This window comes from Triturus cristatus, chromosome 10, assembly GCF_964204655.1.
Source record: "Triturus cristatus chromosome 10, aTriCri1.1, whole genome shotgun sequence".
Classification (NCBI taxonomy): domain Eukaryota; kingdom Metazoa; phylum Chordata; class Amphibia; order Caudata; family Salamandridae; genus Triturus; species Triturus cristatus.
The window spans coordinates 913,005,183-913,027,219 of NC_140593.1; the positions used below are offsets into that span (position 1 = coordinate 913,005,183).

The following is a 22,037-nucleotide window of genomic DNA, read 5'->3' on the forward strand; positions in this document are numbered from 1 at the left end:
GGAACATCCACACATACAAATAAAACACACAAAGGTCTCCCTAGGTCAAGCATTTTACTTTCACACTAACTCATACACTCCATCGTGAACACTGCACAAACTCCTAACCACACACAACCAAACCCCAACAATTTAAATAGATAGCATTAGTCAATGGTTCATTCGTGGACTTCCTAGATCCACATGAAAAAGCACCCAGATAGAGAATGCGCTACGATGCCATAACAATGAGTGTTAGCGCTATGCAGATTTAACTAACATGCGCTTGTGCCTTGTGTGCTGCTGAGCACAGCTGTCGCCTGGCGCAGACATGGTCACATCCGAACGCTGTACCCATTGACCTTTCAACAGTGTGGTACAATTCTTGGGTGAGGTGGCAGAAGCAGTAGGGACGTAGTAAAACCACACACTTGCCTCAAAATACAACCCTCATTTCCAATTTACATCCATATTCATATACACGCAAAGTCAGTCATGACATCAAGCCGGCTCACGCCCCTCCCTATACAATAGGCCACTTCCATATAAGGATTTGTAAGCCCTGGTGTGAGTGTGGCGCAGATTTCTGGAGCCATCTGAGGGCACGCGCAGCTGTGAAGGGCGTCTGCTGAGATTGCAAGGGAAGCTGTCTCCGTCGCAGGAGTGAATCAGCGATTCGCCTCCGTCAATGCATGTAGGCACTGCGGTACGTCAGGTTCGACAGTTTACAGTATGTTTGTCACACCATCTAACAAACATTTGGGGTTGATGATTTGTTGTGTGATGATCTTTGGTAGGCCCTTTTGAGAGAGGTTGCATGATGCTTCACTACCACCAGTTATTTTGTATTTATTTGTAGGTGCACTGAAAACAGTTTTGCCAGATGCCAAAGGTCTGATGTATTTATTTGAAAAGTTATGACACAGGAAGTAAGCCTGACATATTTAGCCAGTAGAAACAAGCATTGGCATAGCCCAGTGTTTCCCAAACTGTGGTCCGCGGACCCCCAGGGGTCCGTGGCACATTCCCAGGGGGTCCGCAGGAGGCAGTTTTAAAAGCACTGCAAAGTTCCTTGTCTAATTAGCAGTTTTTGAGCAGCAATAAAAGTGTCAAAATAAAGCCAGTGATTAATGCACCTGCTGGAGAGATGAGAGTTTGTCCAGTGGCAGCTTTGAGTTATCTAGTGTAGCACAGAGGGTTAATATGCCTGCTGCAAAGAACGTGTACCATGCATTTTGAAAAACAGTATTTTATGTGCATAGGTGAGTGTGTTACTGCTTTTGTCACAGAGAATATTTTGTTACTGTGCAGTGCATAAGTGACAACCAAAATCTAGCACAGTGACCTATAAACTGTCGTCAAAGAGCTGCTTGCAAACTGCATGGTACAAGTTAGTAACCTATTTTTTTCCCAGTCTTTCATTATCCTGATGCTGCTAAAAAGGTTTATTTGGGCGGAAATATATTTTTATTGTTAAAGTCAATGCTGAACACTGGGTGAAGAGAGGCACAGTTGAAGGGTGATAATAAGGGAATCGTTGAAGAACCCCAACAAAGAATGTCGTATCCTAGTGTATAGTAAGGTCTTCATTTACTATTCGTTAAAAGCTAATACAATTTAATATATAATGATAAATGTGTTTTAGAATGCACCATTGTTTCCTACATTTCTTGGGGGGAGAGCCTCCCAAAGCCCCCTTTGTAGTGGTCAGGCTCACTCACTACACTTGGTGTGCACCGTATGGCGACTGGTTTGAAAACATTTGCCAGGGCTGCTTTGGGTTTCCAGTCTGGCCCAGCGCTGCACCATATTCACAAGAATATGATGCAGCCCTGCGTTTCCCCCAATGCTGGCGCTACACTTAGCAGTTTAGCGTCAACACAGGCTCCCTTGCACTATGGCAAGGGTGTGTGCATGCAGGGGAAGATTCTTTATGTACAGGAAGGTCCACCTTCCTGCACATAAACAATCTTGAAATGACGTTTTGTCACTTCTATGTGTGCTGCCTAATGGCATTTTTTTAAAAGATTGTTTATGTGCAGGAAGGGTCACCTTCCTAAACTTAAACAATTCAAGGCGTTTTGCTTTTTCCATGTGTGCTGTACAAGGCAAGCCACATGGAAAAAGCAAAAACGAGGAGAAATAAGGGATTTCTCCTTGTTTTGCCAAGTTAAGACCTGGTTTTCCCTGGTCTTAATTTTGGCGCTGCCTCCTATTTATGCTGCCCTTGTAAATAGGGGGCAGTGTCAAAATCAATGGGTGTTGCGGTGGCATTGCCTGACAGGGGGGCCTTATTAAGCCATTAAGCCATGTTATGTGGCTTAACGCTGCCTTGTAAATAAGACAAAGCCTCTATCGACACGGTAATGTCGCAAAAAGTGTGCACATGTGTGTTTATTTTTTGGCAATTTTTAATTTTGACAAATTGCTTGGGGGTCTCCGACTTCCAGTGGTGACTCAATGGGGGTCCTCAGGAGTCAAAAGTTTGGGAACCACTGGCATAGCCAATAGGTCTCGCCTTTGGGACCTTATAAGTATTTCATTATGCAGCACAATATCCTTGGTGCAACAACATCAACTGTTGCATGGCTAAACACTTATAAGGTCCCAAAGGCCTATTGGCTATGCCAATGCTTGTTTATTTTGTGACCTTCTTTACGACTTTTCTATCTGGATTAAGGACATAAGTGTCTTACTGCGTCTATGGATTTCTGCTCAAGTATAATTGCGAGAAATGCTGGGCATTCCTTGGCAAAAACTTGTAGTTGGACAGTGGTACCTTCATTGGAAATGGGTAAAAGAAAACTAATGGAAGTTCCTCACGGGAAATCACGACCTAAAACATCTAATGCAATTACTAATTATTTAACAAATGCGGTAGGTCTGATTGAGAATGAAATAAGTAACATGGAGGAAAGGCTTGCAGCCAACAAACAGATTGTAAGTAGAGCATCCCATAAAGGAATAATACATGTGGAGGAGGCAATCTGTGCCGAGCCCGCTGGAAAAGGGAGACCCGGGGAGAAATGCCCTCAATGCTCATAACAACCTTGTGAATCTAACAAATCTTTAGAAATTGGTGAATTATCAACCTCACAAGATATAAGCCCACCCCCACTAAGAAAAGTAAACAACCTGGGGCCCTGAGCACGGTATTTCCAATAAACTATAAGACAGGTTATCATACCAGGGGGAAAACAACCTTCAAAAAGAAAAAAGTGGCCAAAGCAAAAGAAATACATGATACTGGAATCCTAGGGGGTCTCCTTAATAAGTTGTATGCCAAACTAGAAAATGTCAAGCAGAGAGTTATAGCTGAGCTCGCTGAAGTAAAGGGTAGACTAATGGTATTAGAAAGTGGCCCATGAATACAGGGAGGGAACTGGCAGAGGACACTGCAAGGGAGGACCCAAAATCAGATACACAACTCCCGGACAAGATCCAAAGAAACCTCATATCCCAGTTCAAATCGTCCCACTGCACCTTTAGAGCAAAGCACAGAGCCAATACTAAATAGGGAGGTCATGTGTAGGTACCAAAGCCCAATACCATCAAGAATAAGGAACCACACCCCAGAGACATTACACCTTTCCCCTGAGGCAACACCATATATTATCATTTTAAAAGGAGCCCCTAAATTATCCCCTCAAACTAAAGAATCCTGGACCGAATTAAGAAATAAAGTGGTGCATTGGATGGCTAGTTATAATTTAAACATTAGTCTCCTCTGTGAGGAAATCTTAATGGTGAGATGTGTGAATTGGGTGGGATCTACAGAAAAAAAGGGTACTGGGGATTGTATAGTTATTAATTTTCAACATCCAAAGGTGGCAAGCTTTACACTTAAGAAAATTCAATCTAGACAACAGTACATGACCAACTGAAAAGAACGAGTGGCTTCTGTCCCTTTAGGATTTTTCTATAAGCCCCCATTTCTACCAGTCAATCCACCCAACCACAGAAGGGCAAACCCGGTATATACATGCAGTTCGGGACCCACAGTATCCTGTTTTAACCGCTATGCCCCACTTTCTAGATTAGCCGATCAGGATTGACAAAATGACCAAGGGGAGACAAAAGTAAATCCCAGGGTAATAAGTCCCCAGGAGTATACTGTTGATGAACAATTAACAAAAGCCGCCGAAGAAACTACCCAAATAAAGGTTAGATCATGGAATATAGCCGGAATCAAAAATAAGCATAATGATAAAGAATGGTTAGATAGCATAAAACCATTTAAACTACTATGTCTCCAGGAGACTTAGCTTAATCAAGAGCCATATATCGATGGTTTTGTCACTGTCTCAACCCCAGCTATACCATCAGTTTCTGGGCGTGCAAAGGGAGGTTTGGTAACTTTTATTTCTACCACAGTGCCAATAGAACTTAGAAAGATGTATAATGGTTCCCTTTACTTTCAATTCGTCCTCTTAGTTATGGGGAAAAATCAACCCTTTATTGTAGTGAATTTTTATAATAACATCTTTAACGCTGGAGAGAGTACTGGCTAACTTTATTAAGGAGGTGGCCCCCTCATATATATGTATATGGGCTGGGGATTTTAATATCAGCAAATTTAGTTTCTCAGGCATGAACGTTTGCGGTTTTACTGATATAACGGAGATTAACTTACAACATTTCCCACATGACAGCTATGGGAAAAAGTTAAATGAACTCTTTTGCAAATATGGTCTAGAAGTCTTAGGGCCATATGTAGGTAACATACTATTTACCGATTCATAAATACCGAATTTTACCGATTCGGTATTTATGAATCGGTAAATAGTATGTAGGTAAATAATCGGTAATTATTACCGATTTGGTAAATATCGGTATTTATGAATAGGTATTTACCGAATCGGTAATAATGCATCCCTTCCCATTCATTCCTATGGGCATGGAGGCCCATAGGAATGAATGGGAAGCCAGTTACTATTACCGATTCGGTAAATACCGAATCGGTAATAGGGGAGGCATTATCATGGGTGGCAGGGTGTCACATTGACACCCTGTTGCATCCCTGATTCGTGCATGTGTGCACATGTGGCGCACATACATGCCCTAAGGGCATGCATGTCTGCCACATGGCACTTTTAAATCAGCAAACTATAGCGGTTTGCAAGGTATTCGTTATTTATCACCAACCTGTATTTGGTGGTAAATACCGAATTCTTAATACTAATATTCACTCTTTTGAGTGCTCCCTACATATGACTTCAGGATTCGGTAAATTACCGTATCCTGAAATCATGCCTCCTACATCGCAAATGCCTAAATACCGGTCGGTAACTGGATATTTACTGAATTTCGGCCGTTACCGACCGGTATTTAGCTACCTACATATGGCCCCAAGTATCTAGAGGGAAAGAGGGAGAAACAACAAATTCAACCTTTCAAGTTGGAGGAAATCCAACATGTATTGATCACATTTTAGTGTCCACTACTGGCCTTAAACACTGTGGTCTACCAGATAGTGAATTTACCAGATTTAGCGACCATGCCTCAATGACTTTGTCAATAATTGTTAAATCAAACGGGCCGGAGGAAAAATGATTGTTGCCTATTATAGTGGGAGCTGGAAAGAATACGATTAGCATAAAATGGACAAATATTAACGAAGACATTATGTTGGATGAGGTTGTTAAAGATAACAAGGAATGTTTCTCAATTTGTACTGATATTGACTCCCCCCTGATATGATTATGACCGCTTATGAGAAAATTACTACGGCAATATCCATTAATTTAAGAAAAGAAAGCACTACTACAAAAAGGAAGGTAAAAGGCTGGTTCAATCATGATTGTACATGGGCAAAACAAGAGTTAAATAAGGATTGAAATCAAACTACTTTATTATTTAAAAAGGCCCTAAAGAGTAGGAAGAGTGAGGTACAAGAGGATGCCTGGTTGAAACTGAACCAAGCTGCAGACATCAGGGATTCCACTCTTTTTTGGAAAGTGATAAACTCACCAATGTGGAAAGACGAAGAAGAGCCCATTATTGAAACAGTCATTGCCCCAAGTGACTAGCTGACCCATTTCAGTGGAATTTTAATGCACCTACCAATAATATAGATTATAGAACAGTCGCCCCCCATAGCTGTGATCCCTCTCCAACAAATAGGTTGGAGGAGGTAACTACAGCAATAAATAAGATGAAACAGGGTAAGGCACCAGGACCCGATGGGTTTCCAGCCGATGCATATAAAAAATACATACAGTTATGGGCACCAATCTTAACCCAGGTTTGTAATGCAGCTGCTAAAGGATGCGTCCCAAAGACATGGACAGATAGTATAATCGTTCCCATTTTTAAAAAGGGGAGTCGGGGAGATGAGTGATGCTACCGACCCATATCCCTCCTAGACTCATCTGTTAAGATCATGGGGCGAATAGTCCTCGGAAGATTGGAGAATTTGATTAATGAAAGTAACATCTTGACTGAAACCCAAAATGGCTTTAGGTGGGAGATGGGACAGTGGAGCAGTGTATACACCTGCATCTAATCGTTGACAAATATACAATGGCTAAGGAAGAACATATCCACCTATACTTTGCAGACCGAAGTTCTGGTTTTGACTGCGTAAACCACGTTAAATTGTGGGAAGCAATGATTGATATGGGTGCCCCTGATGACATCATCTCATTCTTATCACAATTATATGCGAGACTGACATCTAGAGTAAGGTATGGGAGGGAAGGAAAGTGCACCCCTAATTTGAAGGTGTCCAGAGGAATAAGATAGGGCTGTGTCATCGCACCGCTGCTCTTTTCATTATATATTAATGGGATCGACACCACTCTCCAGAAATTAAATACGGATGCCCCAAAAATTGGTGTTCGACCGACCCCCTCTGCTCCTGTATGCAGATGGTGCAGTTCTAATTTCTAGAACTGCAAATGGATTACAAGAACTGATTGAAGCGTTCGTCTCATACATGGAGCAGAGGAACCTAAAATTAAACCTCATCAAAACGTTTGTGATGGTCTGCAGTCGAGGTAGGGCCAAGAAAAAGCATCATTACGCAAGGGACTATAAGTTAACAGAAGTCCAAAACTTTTCCTACCTAGGTATTTTATTTTATTTTATTTTAATAGCAATTGGGCTACTCACTTAGACCAGTCTAGACTTAAATTCATTAGAACCATGGAGGCAATCTTCAGATTTTGCAACAAAATAGGTAGCAAGCCTATCCGTGATATGCCTAAAATATATGGCAGTAAATGCCTATCAGTGGCAATCTATGGCTCTATAGTGTGGGGTAATGCCAATCTTAATACATTGGAATCGTGTGAATTCTTTTTTTTCTGTCATATGCTGGCCGTACCAATATCTACCTCTATATATCTCTTGCATAAAGAGCTGGACGCACAATATGTGACTGACCTAGTTCAAGTAAGAGCTTTGTGCTCTTGGCATAACGCTTGGTGCAAAGAGGGACCAAAGTTTACAAGGGATATAATCAGGGACTGCTTAACTTTGGAACACACTAACAAAATCCCATGGCTAGCATACATTGACAAATTGCTAAAGAACATTGATAAAGATTTATTGGTAAAAAAAACCCACAGACATCTTGCAATTTGGTAAAAGAGAAATAAAAAAATTGTATATGGAGAAACTAAGCCAGGAGAGGGCTAGGAGGGATGAGGAGAAATAAGCATATTGAGATACGGGGGCGGAGCTTGCCAAAGCTCAAGATGGCTGCGCGTAGAGAGAGCTCCGTGAGCCATCGGCACAATTCAACAATTATCCTTACATTCGTGCGACTCCCACATCCCTCATCCAGCGGAGCTGGAAGTGCCGGAGCCAAACTTCTGATTGATGCGCCCATCGTAGAGAGTTGAGCGCGCTGTGGAGTGAAGGCGGACGCGGCCTGATCCCCCGGCCTGCGCACCGACCTCGATTAGCCGCCGCGGCGGGCAAGACCCGTCTACAAGGAATTGGTGACTGCGTGAGCTCCGGTAGTTTACCTTACCGGAGCGTGGCTGCTGCGGGGACAAGTGCCCCCGATGCTTGACTAGGCAGATGAGGGGCGCATGAAGATGGCGGATGCATGCAGAACATCCGGGCCTTGAGACAACTAGCCCCATCAAGACGAGCTCGAGTGGTGAGCCCCCCCCCCCGTGGGCCCTGTCACGAGATTGGCACAGGTCAGTCGCCCGGGCAGAAAATTAAAAGCAGACGGAGCTGCCGGACGGGGAGCGCGCACCTCTACACAACATCACGGTCTTGGGCCTGAGGGAGAGGATGCGCGATTCTGCGGCATTGGTGGAGGGGTCCCCTGCCTGCTGATCGAACCACGCCTGCACGGCACTCACTTGGGGTGATTTGCTGAATATTTGGCTTTAGCCCCCGATGGGTAATTATCAGCACATCTGCTCTGGGGCTGCTCCCGATGCTTCAGGCTCCTACCAGGCATATTTGCAACCACCTGTGATGATGTGGTCAGTTGGGACCCACGGAGGGCAAAGCGGCCTCTCCCGCAAAGCCTCACAGAGATCAATGGGCCGGAGGCACAGGGCCCGGGTGAGGCTGGCTGATTGGTGTGGTGCCTGGGGCCTGGAGACCATCATTAGAGAAAACACAGGCGCTGGGGCCTGAATTGCTGCTTGAAGAAGCTTTGATTGCGCCTACAAGAAGCCCTTGAGACCTGGACTGTATCGGGGGAACATTACTACAGAGAACCCAAGGGTGAATCAAAATGAATTGTGGCTGCCCGAACTCTGCCTGTGCCCAACAGAGGACCACTTAGTAGAAGGTAAGTGGATCCCACCGCTGGTAGACTGGTCTACTTACTCTGCAACTGCTGTCTCAGTGTCGGTCTTGCGCTGATGCTGTGTGAGGGGCTGATATTTCCCTGATCCTACGTCCGAAGCTGGGGGTAATTCGAGGTCAGTGGCAAGAGAAATCCGCGACTCCCCTGGTTCCAGTATGGGCAATGTGGATAAGACCCAAACCAAGTTATTGTTTGAACAGAGAAAATCAAGGAACAGGGAGGTGGAGGGGGCCCAGTCTTCTGAGGAGCAAACAGACGTGTCAGAGAATGTGGCTGGTGTTATCAGGCAGATACTTGCAGCGATGCAGAAGAGCCTATCAACTATAGATGGGAAAATCTACACATTACCGTATCGCATGGACAGAATGTCGGAGTGCCTCGACAAGCACGCGGAGTGTATCGATTTGACTGAAAGGCTTGTGTCGGAAGTAAAGGGGGCGCAATCGGAGGCCGACTCTGTCCAAAAACAACTGGCGAAAACTCTTGTTGCACTGCAAGACAAGGCTGAGGACTTAGAGGCTAGGTCCAGAAGTAGCAATATACGTATCATAGGCATGCCAGAATACACTGCGATGGGCAACATGGAAGAGTTTATAGAGAAGCTTCTCATCACAATATTGGGACGCAAAAACATCTTGGAAATGTTCATAGTGGAACATGCTCATTGCTCACTTGGCCCTAAGCCTCACCCGGGTGACCCTCCGCACCTAGTGATAGCCAAACTGTTAAATTATAGAGATAGGGATGCGGCCCTAAAACAAGCTAGAGAAAAAAGAGATTAGAAATACCAGGGCTCCACGATATCACTGTATCCGGACTTTACCATGAAAGTCCAGCAAGCTAGATGACAGTTTGTCCCACTGAAACGTCGCCTCCGCGAGCAAAACATGGACTACGCCATGCTCTATCCGACCAGGCTTAGAGTTGTCATGAATGGCAAATCAAGGATTTTCTCAGACCCGAAATCCCTACAGAAAGCTCTAAAAGAATACTCTAAGGGGGAAGAGCGAAATAAAGATATGGAGAGACTTGACGAGGAGGCTGAGTGGAAGAACAAGACTGGTGTGGGCTCCGATCAGTGTCTTCTTACCCTATGGCTCCGGCTTACCAGTGTGACTCTTGTCCATGTTGAGCCCTAAACATTGGGCTTTGCTGGGTTACGGAACTCAGACTGATCTGTGGTGGCCGCTCCAGAGTGAAAGATGTGGCCTGACTTCTGCAAGTGCTGTTAATATTAATCTGACAAAATTGGAGAGAGGGCCACATTGTAGGTTAAGATCGGGTACTCTGATCTTTGGAATATTTTTGCATGTATATGGGAGGCGAGGGTCCTACTGCCCTTCATGCAAATATGGTGTTATAATGGCTTTGCACGGGTGGCCCATATATGCTATGATGGCATGGTTACGTTTCTGATTTTACTGGTGCACTTAGCGGTGCTGTAGTAACATCTGCCCCTGTGTGTTACTCACTCTATGTCTTTTTGCCTTTCAATTTCTAGGGGAAAGGGAGGGGGGTCTTCGACTATGCTAAGTTGGGGTCTGCATGGCGTGGGAGGTGGGGGTAATTTTGGTTTGGTTTAATTTTTTTTTTGTCCTGTTATGGTCACAGTGTGTGAAATGTGTTTAATAACCCTGTCAGGGGTGAGCCGAGTCAGGAAAAATATCTCGGGTGCTTACTCGGGAGGACATTGGGGAGGTATCGATGGAAATTTGCCCCCTTTTTTAGAACCTTGCCGATAGGCTGCGATTGTTAACCTGGAATGTCAGATGCCTAAATGACTTTCAGAAAGCTAGGAAAGTTGTCGCTTATCTCAACAGGCATAATATAGATGTAGCCCTCTTACAGGAGACCCATCTGCCCATACACAGCCCGATACTAGCTCGTAGAAGATTGCATGGAATATTCCATGCTGCTGACTTTTCTACGCATGCGCGAGGGGTGCTCACATGGGTCAACCCTAGAGCTGTTTTTTCTCTCAAAGCACTCAAGACTGACAAGGAGGGTAGATATGCTATCACCAAAAATAAGGGGAAAGGAATGGAGTTCATTATTGTAAACATATATCGCCCTAATTTCGATCACCCACAATTTTATAGAAAGCTTCTTGATTGCTCACGACATCAGCCCCGTACCCGCAAATATGGGGCGGTGATTTTAATTGTGTTCTTAACCCAGCTATTGACCGATCCGGTGGCCCTACTCGGCACAAGTCGTTAGCTGCTAGGGCAATAGAGGATGCAATAGCTGAACTGGGCATGTTGGATGTTTGGCACTCGAGATCTGGAGGAGAGGGGGGCTTCACGCACTACTCTGCCACACACGACCTGTATACTAGAATCGATTACTGGTTCATTTCAGGCTCCTTGAACCCTGCAATACGGGGCTGCGATGTGCACCCACGTTCATATTCTGACCACTCACTGATACAATTAGACCTTGAGAGTCCACAGAAAAGGCCTGCCCCATTTCCTTGGAAGTTCCCGCCTTATGCACTCCTAGATAATGTATTCAAGACTGAGATGTCAGAAGCTATCGATACCTTCTTTGACACTAATATAGGGTATGTAACCCAATTTGCTACGATCTGGGAAACCTTCGAGGTATATATTAGAGGGATAGCAATCGCCAAACATTCGGGGGTTCTTCGATCAATAAGAGGGCAATTAGAAATATTGGAAAAGAAATTGGCTGCCCTAGAGCGGGAGGCCTTAGAAGGAGGGAATGAGCAGATCATGGATGAACTCAAAATAACATTAGAGGAGTATCATGAAGAAGCCGACAGAGAGGTCAAACTCCTAGGGAAGTATGCTGTAGCAAAAACATATGGAGAGGGTGAGCGTCTGGGCGCAACATTAGCAGCCATGATGAGAGGAAGACGTGAGTTTGCAGGCGTCACAGAACTCCGTGCAGCAAAAGGCGAGATGACCCGAGAACCTGACACTGTAGCCGATTGCTTCAGGAATTACTATTCAGACCTATACCGAACCAGATCGACTGGTGCAGACGCTGTTGTCCTGGATTATGTGGTTCATATCAAACTACCATGGCTAACTGACGAACATAGAGACTTATCTTATGAGGCCTCTAGAGGCCTGGGAAGTCCTAGAAGCGTCAAAATTAATGCGCGCATGTAGTGTCCGGGACAGGACGGCTTAACAGTGGCTTTCTACAAGGAGTTCAAAGAGCTTCTAGTCCCTCATTTGATTACCTTGTTTGAAGAGATGGGAGAAAGTGGGCAATACTAAATTATTTGCCAAAGTCCTGGTGAACCGATTGGCACCTCTTATACCGACATTGGTTGGTCCAGAGCAGGCAGGGTTTGTCGCCGTGCGCACCCTAACACATAACCTGCGCACAGTATTTGGAGATTTCAACATATTAAGCTAGAGACTAAGGCAGCTGCAATTTGTTTAGATGCCGAAAAGGCTTTTGATTCTGTTGAATGGAATTTTATGATGATGGTGTTAAGACGGACGGGTATTGGAGACCTCTTTGCTCAGCTGGTGGCAGTCTTGTACAACTCTCCAACCGCCAGTGTCCAGGTGGGCAACCTGGTAACCTCCCCTATTACAATATCCATGGGCACTCGTCAGGGGTGCCCGATATCACCGCAATTTTACGCTATCATGGCTGAACCTTTGGCATGTGCCCTCAGAGAGTACCACAGCCATAGAGGGACACGGTTCCCTGGATATAATTTAATAATCTCCACTTACGCAGACAACACTCTTTTATACATTAGGGATCCGGAGGTTAACCTTTCCCCGGTGTTAAGGGAAGTGGTAAGGTACGGCAAATTTTCAGGGCTTAAAATTAATTGGTCTAGGTCCACCATTTTTCGCCTCACCACAGCTATGGAATCGATAGAACTGGAGTTCCCACTGACCTGGTCTACTGACCATTTTCCCCCTCACCACAGCTATTGAACCGATAGAACTGGAGTTCCCACTGACCTGGTCTACTAACTGTGCGTTATTTGGGCATTCAGGTGCACAAGAGCTCTGAGATGATATTTACCGAGAATTACGGCAGGGCAATTGCTAAACTAGAAGACGATGTTAACAGATGGGTGCAGCTCCCACTGTCCCTCCTCGGACGTATATCCTTGATGAAAAAGGTAGTTTTACCTAGATTCCTGTTCCTGAATATACCTATGGTTCTTCCTGCCCACTTTTTTAAATTCATCATGTCCCTATTGGTCAGGTTGACTTGGGTTGGCAAACAACCCCGGGTCAAGTGGGATGTCCTCACACTCCCATACTCCATGGGCGGGCTCGGTGGTCCAGATCTGGAGCTTTATTACCAAGTGGTACAAAGCTTGCACGCCTTTTATTGGCTCCACCAACAATCCCCCCTCCTCATCTAAACAGAGAGGGTCACGGCGGCGCCCTCCCATTTAACTACATTTCTGTTCCGTGCCTCTAATAGACGTGCTGGCACTTTTGATTCTATAAATGCCACCACGCACGCTTGGCAGAATTTACTCAAAAGACAAGCTGCCTCTATTTTGTATTACCCACTCACACCAATAGAGTGGTGTGTATGGCTGCCGATATTAGGCGAACCAGAAGTGGTACGTGCCCTGGCGCTACTTGATATTTCTGAAATAGGAGACCTATTTGAAGATGGAAGAGGTTGTAGAACGGAAGAGCTACTCTCAGAAAAGCAGGATATCTCCCCACTCACGATGTTTCATTTTTTCAGGGTCAGACACGCGCCCCGAGATACGCGGGGTGAGGACATGATGGAACCACCAGAAGTGGCTTCTCTCTCTCTGATGCTACGCACGGAATCCCCATGTAAAATTGTGTCCAGTATGTATAGTATGGTGCAAGACTGTCTAAAGAATTATTACATTAAAGCCAGGTTAGAGTGGCAGACTGACTTGTGGGTCACTCTTGACGATGATACATGGCGCTATTGTTGTGAAGCCACACAACGTATTTCCCTGAATGGACGGCACAGACTCATCCAATTCAAATTTCTTAACAGAGTCTATTATACACCATCCTAATTGGATAGATATGGCCTACGGGATACAGCGAGGTGTGAGAGATGTGGAGAAGAGCCAGCAGGATTCCTATATTTAGCCTGGCTGTCCCCGGCCATAGCTAATTACTGGATATTAATAGTCCAAAAACTCAGCGTTATTACCAAAGAGTTCCTAACGCCACAACCCCGTACTGGCTCTCCTTGGTTTCTCCAAGCAGTTACGGAAGGATATAAGGCGATTGGTTGATATGGGATTGCTGATAGCGAAGCAGGGAGTTGCTATGCGTTGGGCGCGAGGGCCACCTCCCACTATGGTTCAATGGTCAAGAGATATGTTGTACTGCAACACGCAGTCTGAATTATACAGCGAACTGCTCCCTCCCCAAAGTTGACCTAAAAGCTTTTGGAGCCTAAACCCGGAGCTTCCTAGCTGGTAAAGAATGAATTACCTAGTATCCTGTATCCTTCTTAAGGTGGGTGGAGCGTTGTATGTGAATTTATAACTATTGCAGATGTTTCTTCTGGGGCGCTATATCAGGTATGCACCTAGTACAATACAGCTTTAAACTGTTTCAGGGTTATTGCCTCTGTATGGTTCTTATTAGATAATATGACAACTGCACGCTATGAAAACTGGTGCAATGTTATGTGATGATTCATAAAGTAGATATGTTGCTCCCTTGGGTATTTATAATTATATACTGCACTCAGATACCAGTAATGCCTCTGGATTTACATACACAAACACGCTGACTGCTCTTTTCTTTTATTCTCTTTGTTCAATTTGTATGATTTTATTTCTGTAAATTCAATAATCAAAATATATATATATATTTTTTTTTAAAAGCAGATTGAGATACATGGTCCATATCGAGTCGACTGGTTTACCAAATTATTTGGTTAAAATTACAAACACTCAGGATAGATTTTATATGACGAGACTGCCTCTGGGTACAGTCCATGAACTGGTGGCTTTTCCAAAACGTGAAAAATGGCAGAAAATCGTTTATAAATGCCCATGTGATGGGAAAGCAAATCAGTCCACTACACACTTTAGGTTGTTCTGTCAATTTTATGGCCAATTTTTATTGTACAGAATTTTTATTTATAAGGATGCCATGAAATGTATTGGTACCCTTGAAAATGAATTACTATGTTGTACTGTTGCTGGTTTTATCAGCAGGGCTGAACATAGAAGGAAATCCCTTGCCAACCTAGACCATCTAGTCTATGAAGTTGATTGAATAATGCCTATTGATTGAAAAGTAAAATTAATAGACGGGACAACAAAGTGATTTGCACAAATGAAGTTTTAACAGCTATATTATGTATCATATAAAATTAATTGATATAAGTTTTAAATGTATGTACTTTCATGGATTAAAAAAGGATTTGAATAAAGTTTTATGATGATGATGATGCTTCTGCTTGGCGACTTTGCTTGGATTGATGCAACAAAGTTTGGATCCCTTGGGGCCCCCATTGTGATGTTTTAGCAAGTTTGGCATCTTCTGATTAAGCATATTCCTCCATTAATAATTACTGTTCAGCAAGCTCCGGTTTGGTGAAGAACAGACTCGTCAGCTATCATCCCTTAGTGCGAAGGGTCATGCGAGGTATTTGTTTGAGCAGTCCTCCGGAACCTAAATATACAGTTTTATGGGATGTCATTGTTGATCTGTCCTTCCAGCAAAGGTGGGAAGCGAATTCAGATCCCTCCAGGAAACACCTTTCTGCGGAACTCATTATGTTACTTTGCTTAGTATCATGCAGAAGAGTTTCTGACATCAAGGCTCTGGATCTATAAGGTAGAGTATTTACTCCCAATGGTGTTTCTTTCACATTATCCAGAAGGACAAAAACGGATTCTAAACAGATTTCATTTCCACACTTTCTGAATAATCTCACATTATGTATAATTCAATGTTTAAAGGAGTACGAAGGCCGTACCAAAGAATTTTGCCGGTCAGTTGGTGGTCAGTTACTGATTTCCCTTCAGAAACCATTACATTCAGTCTCCTCAGCCATCCTAGGGAGATGGGTAAAATGACTTTTGGGGGAAGGGGGCACACATACATACAAATTTGGGGCTCATTCTGTCAGAGGGGTCATGGCCTCAAAGTAATTTCTCCGGGGCTCTCAGTTACAGGATATCAGGAGAACTGCCGATTGGTCTTCAGAGTCTACATTTGAATGTTTTACTGTAAACTGATGGTGGATGTTGCCTCAGTTGCATTAGACCAGCTTTAAACCAGCATAGTCTGAGACATAGAATGAAAATGTTTCTAGATAAAGCGTCTAGAATTTTCAATTCTATTAAGGACTCGGAGGCGAGGATTATCCCACCCTATTCTCATTGCTGATGAAGTAGAATTAATGTTCATGATGTCTTACCCACCCTATATTGATCACCAATATTATTTCAATGGTCTATTTATTTATTTAACGTGACTGTACGTAAATATCAACTGTTGATATTATCAGTTGTAGATCAGCAAATATGCCTTTTCTCTTTTGCAGGCTCAAACCAGAAAAATGATTGAGCAAGCTTCAAAAGGTTGATCCTGTGTCCAGTTACAGTTCCGGATGTTCCAGAAAATATTCGTCTTGGTTCATCTCAAGTGGGCGGTTGAGTTTTACTGTTCTGAAGTTGCAAAGGGACAAGGTTATGGACTGTTAGCCGTCGTTGGCAAAGAAGGAGGAACGAAGATGGCGCTCCAATGTCTTATCAACATACTCGGGCCTGATTGGTGTAACACAGATGACGTCGCATGAACTGAATGTTGGGAAATATTGTTTTTTATTTGACACATTTTAATAGCTGCAGCGAAGAAAGAGTAAAGCATAATCCTCGCCTCCGAGTCTTGAATAAAATTGAAAATTCTAGACGCAGTAGCTAGAAAAAGTTTCAGTGTGTCACCACTCTAAGAGGCCTTTCTTTAATAGGACTGTGGAAGTTAGAAGCCCTTAGACGCTGTAATTTTCAGACTCTTGAAATGCGGTACAAGCTTGGATTGTCGTTTCTAAGCTCTGTAAATAACAGGTGCTACTACTAACCACTGTAATGGTTACTCAATTTGCCAACCTTGAAAGGATGGAAGGCTGAGTTGGCAGTGCTGAGATTCTTACCATTAACATTTAGATCACTGCTGTATGTCAGTATTTAAGCTTTATTAACGAATCTATGATTTATTTTTGTTGCAAAGTCTGCCCCCAAGGTAACTGATATGAAAAATGTGGCTGTAAAGGTGTTCTAGCTTACTTTCTTAGTAAAAAAACAGACTGGTGTCTAATCTTTGGTCACAGATTAAAATAATCACAAAATAACACACACAATTATTGGGACTGCTGGTGGGCATTTTTAGAATACAAGGAACATAAAACAAGCCTGTTTTCTATGTAAGACAGCTCAGTGGGTTAATGCGCCTGTTGCAGAGATCCTTGTGTTTAATTGTTTGCTGATATTTCGAGGAACATGCAGACTGTATATTTGCTTGCCTAACTGAAGCAATGAAAGAGGCAGTCAGGTGTGTGTATTCTGCTGGGCTCCTTCCACCTTCGACACCTTTTTGGCAGACAGGATACAACGTGGCCAAAGAAACTTACTAATCACCCTTAAAGTGAGACTTCAGGAGCTGGATGATCGCATGCAGGAGATTCAACCCACCCCTGTTCACCGCAGGCTGGAGCTCTGCTCAGTGGCGGCTGCATCCTGTAAGCAGCAGTGGGGCAGGGAGAGGGAAGGAGTGGGGGGGTGTTGGGTTAAAAAAAATCTCTTACCTCCCGACTGGCTGGCCGCCACCTCTCCTACATCCTCTTCCCGGCTTCTTGGAGGAGATAGGAACCAGGAAGCACCAGGGCTCCTTTGCTCATTGTAGCCTATCACAACGCTGCAATGAAGCATTGTGATTGGTCTGAGCGCCGTGACATGATGCTCAGACAGGGGCTGGAGGGGTGAGCATGTTCTCCACGTAGGCTGTAATGAAGGCTGCATGGAGAACACAGTATGTGCGCATGACTGTTTTGGGTGCCCCGTGAGGGCTGGCCTAGCACTCATGCTCACATAGGGAGTGCAAACTACTCCTCCCCCTGCTCTGAGAGCAGCTCCACTCCACAATGGGGAAAACTAAAATGATAATAACCTTGCGTTATTATAATTGTAATTTTCCTTTTTTCACACTGCAAAAAGCAGTGGGGTGACACTCCTCTGCCTTAGCGGAGGAGCCGCCACTGGAGCCTCTGCTGGGAACACACTGCATGTGTATCTGCTCTGCTGTGGGGTGATCCATGGCCAGGCCTTTCTGAAACTCAGCGCAGGCCCAGGAAGTGCTGTTTGAACCGAACTTCAACTGGTTCCAGCACTAGTATGTATTCAACCAGTGCCCACCAGGGGCACCCATCGCCAGGCCTTCATGCCAGGAAGAGGTGGCAGGGAATGTCCCACACAGCTCTACGTCTGCAACTAATTTTGTGTCTTCTGATTATTTAGTAGCATCCAGCACAGCTGTCATTGCTCACTCTTCCAATGTGTGGATGTGTATATCAAGATACCAAGGAAGGAATGGTCATGTGCATGTGGTGTATTTTAGTAGCTTTGCATAGCACGTAATAGGTACACGAAGGCCAGTGTGCATTACATAGATCACAAGCATTTCGCAAATCTGACAGCCAGTATAATCATACAAGTGCAAACACAATGCAAAAATGTAAATTTGAATTAACTGTATATTGGATTTTTTTTGTACTTTTTTTCTTTACAAAGCCTCCAATTTTTCAACTATGTGTAATGTAACTCGTCCTTTTGTCAAGCGCTCTGAACCCTTTTGGGTCTTCCCACTTTAGAGTATACGGAGTTTTATCAGCTGTGCAGACCCATTCGATAGCGTAACACAAAATAATGGGGCCCCCCTATTCAGAAAAAGAGGAGGGGCCCGAGTCTCCCATATCTCACAGATTCATTGAACTTAGGCTGAATGCGGTCCCCTTTAACGGTGACGCCCCTGAAGGTTTACAGAGGACTGCGCTCCACCCCTACACCCACTGATGTTACAAATACACAATCCTTGCATACACCATTTATTAGGAGCTGAGTGTATCAATATTATCAGGGACATTTTAAGGATTTTGGGGGCCCTAGGCCAAATGTATTTTGAGGGCCCCTGTTCGGAACAGTTTTGAATTTGTGGTCCACATTCTGCTCTTTCATCCCGTTTGGCCAAGTCACTGACAGTGCACATGCACACTCATCCAAATTTTAAATGTGTTTACATTTAATATTCAGTGATAAAGAGGAGTGTTTTCAATATTGTAACACAGCAGCTCACTAATATTACTGCAAATATCTCTGAGCTACCCTCCCATTTCTTATATGCCAGAACCTGTTTTGATCTAAAAGAAACATTTTTAGGTCTCGCCTTGCTATCGCGTAAGCGATCGCCAAGCGAGACTATTGTAAGCGGGTTTGAAAAGTGCTCCCAAAAAGCGGATTGCATGGCTAGCACGCGCACAATCACGCGCATCGTGCCGCCATGCAATCTGCTTTTTGGGAGCACTTTAAAGGGTCCGCTCCCCCGCCTGGAATGCGCTCCCCCGCCCCCAAGCGCGCGCGCGCCACGCTCCGCCGGGCTTGTCTTGTTTACCATCTCCTGTTCTACTTTCTCTTTCTTGTTTGTGTACATCTTGCTACTCTGTTGTTGTACTGCGCGCCACTGGGTGTTCACCTGTAGCGTTCCTGTATGACAAACATAAAGTATTAATAAGCAATACATTAAAATACGTCTCCAAAATAACAACTGCGGTTAACCACAAGACAACTCGTGTGTGTCTTCATGAACCGTAGTCGACCTTCTCACAGCGATGTCTTTTCCCACATTCACTCTGTAAACTATGCCTCCGTTAACCGCCTGCGGCCCAGGCCTGTGTGTAAACACCACAGGGACGTCTTCTAGATTTGATAACATGAAAATAACTGAGCGGGGATAGCCAGAGCGTCTTTCCTACCGCCTGGGCCGCCACACAACATCACTGATGGCCTAATGCTCTGTGGTTGAGACCGGAAGTTCCCTGGGTCAAGTAGTTCTGCCTGCTGGCTGACACTTCCTTTTGAGAAAACTGATTGCTACCCCTACTTTAAAAGGAAAACTCCAGCTAAAGGGTATTTTTTTAATACACAAAGCCCAAACCCCTATAGAGTACCCGGGCAGCCTCATGAGTCATTGGCACTTTTAAAGTTTTTTTTAATCTGGTAAAATGTGCGCAGCTGCAAGGGTTTTGTCTCCCCCTAGACAAAGAGATATGTCTGCACCCCCACCAGAGAGCGCTACCCTGTGAGCAGCACGCAGCCCGAGTCTTTCCTTCAAATACTATTAACTTGGATAATAGTGACACCTGTTTGTCAAAGTGTTTACGAACTACAGAAGTGCGGGATGACGCTCCACAGAAACAGCAAGCGTTTAAATATTTTTTTACTTATTATTATTTCACTAAAGCACTGGTATTTTCAAATGCACGTTGAAAGTCTTTCTGGCGGGGTGTAGTGCTTCGCCTTTTCTTTCTGTGGCACTTAGAGGCGCACTAAGGTTACTAACTTGCTGCATGTCAGCAGGTGCAACTTTCAGATACAACTTTCCTAGCCTAGGATTTTCCTCTTTTAAATTAGGTGTCATGCCACCCTAATAACTACACACAAACTCTCTTACATTGGGTCATTCAGGAACAGAATTCATGCCCCCAGCATCTATACTGAAGCACATCCAAGGTACATTTTAAACCTCATCAATGTATTAAAAAATGTGAATAAATAATCCTGGTAAAGGCATTTGATTAATACTTTGTTCATTTTTAATAAGATATGTCTGGCTATATTTCTCCTCACGCTGTCAGTGGACTTTTGGCATTTTACCTTGTTGTGGCCTGGAGGTAAAGCAGAGTACAGATGTGGCAATGTTGCTGACATGCTTTTTATTTTGGCTGAATTTAACAAGCATTGAAAATGCAAAAGGTCTCGCATTTACGCAGGTTTAAGCTATTGGCATTGTAAATGACAATGCCTTTTATTTTATGTTTTAAAAACCAAAACATAAATAAAAGGCATTGTGATTTACAATGCCAATAGCTCAAACTCCCATAAATGCGAGACCTATTGCATTGCAAATGCTTGTTATGGATGTTGCATGAAACAAACACAATATTTCTCTGCAAAATGTCTGCAATAGACTTTCACACATCACCCAAATTAAAAAACAAATTAAAGGAAAACGGTATTTAAACAATCTGTTTAAAAATTATTCAAGGCCATCAGGGCACGACTCTGCAGAACAGAGCTGGCTCATGCAGGGGGCTCCCTGAAAGGCTGGGGCCCTGGGTTAGAGCCCACGTTGCCCATGCCTTAAAACGTCTCTGAATATTATCTGACAGGGAAACCCTTCTCGAAGCACATTCTTGGCATGCCACGAGCATTTTGCGCCATCAAGTGGTCATAAGGAATATATACACAACTGATAAAAACCGATGTTCTCGAGTGACATATTGTTAGATGAACACCAACTTGAATACAATATCCCAGTTAACATTTTAGAAAACGATTCGTGTGGGCAGATGCTAGAGAATAATTAAAGACCAGCCCGCACACTCCACGCTCAACAAAAGCAAGCTGAACAGAAAAAAGATAAACATCGGATGCTGAAAACTCTGGGTACAAGTCGTGAACGCATTCTGTGTGTTCATTAACAATGTTGGAGCAACCTTCCATTATACAACAGTTATTTTTAGGTCTGACGTTAGACAATACATCTTGATGTTAAGAAAGGTATACCTATAATTTACCGATATTGGGGATGTGGGTGTGTGGTAGAATGCCCCCCCTTCGGATTTTCGGCGGGTGGTAGAGTCACAGGGCGACCGGAAGCCCCGATTGGTTGGGTGGCGTGTGTGGGGACTAGTGAATAGTTTTAGAGTCATGTGGCTAGTTGCCGGGTGCCATTTTAGTTTACGGTGCACCCCGGCTGACAGGGCCAGTTTTGAGGTTTTTCATAGTGTTTGGTGAAAGTTGGTGGCTCACCATATTTCGACTGATGTGTTAAAAGGATGGCAATGGAAATAAATGAGGAAGTTCGCCAGGCGCTGCTGACCCTTCAAGAAGCTTTTCGGGCCTTTGCCGGAGTGGAGCATGTGGCGCATCCCTGTAGGAGATCTGCAGGGGGCGCTTTGGCGGCCGTTATGTCCTGCTCGCCCCCCTTAAAGAAAGGAGAGAAGGCCTTGACATGAAGAGAGGGGCAGCAGGTAG

General features: G+C 44.1%; 1 protein-coding gene and 1 long non-coding RNA gene across 2 annotated transcripts in view; one reads left to right on the forward strand and one right to left on the reverse strand.

Moving 5' to 3' along the window:
* Positions 1-20,508, forward strand: part of LOC146796248 (uncharacterized) — a 78,763-nt gene extending 58,255 nt beyond the window's left edge. Inside the window, exon 3 of the long non-coding RNA XR_014969910.1 lies at positions 16,274-20,508. This is a non-coding gene — a long non-coding RNA (uncharacterized LOC146796248). The remainder of the gene's footprint in view (positions 1-16,273) is intronic.
* LOC146796247 (D-serine dehydratase-like) overlaps positions 1-22,037 on the reverse strand; it is a 440,976-nt gene that overhangs the window by 252,088 nt on the left and 166,851 nt on the right. The window lies entirely within an intron of this gene.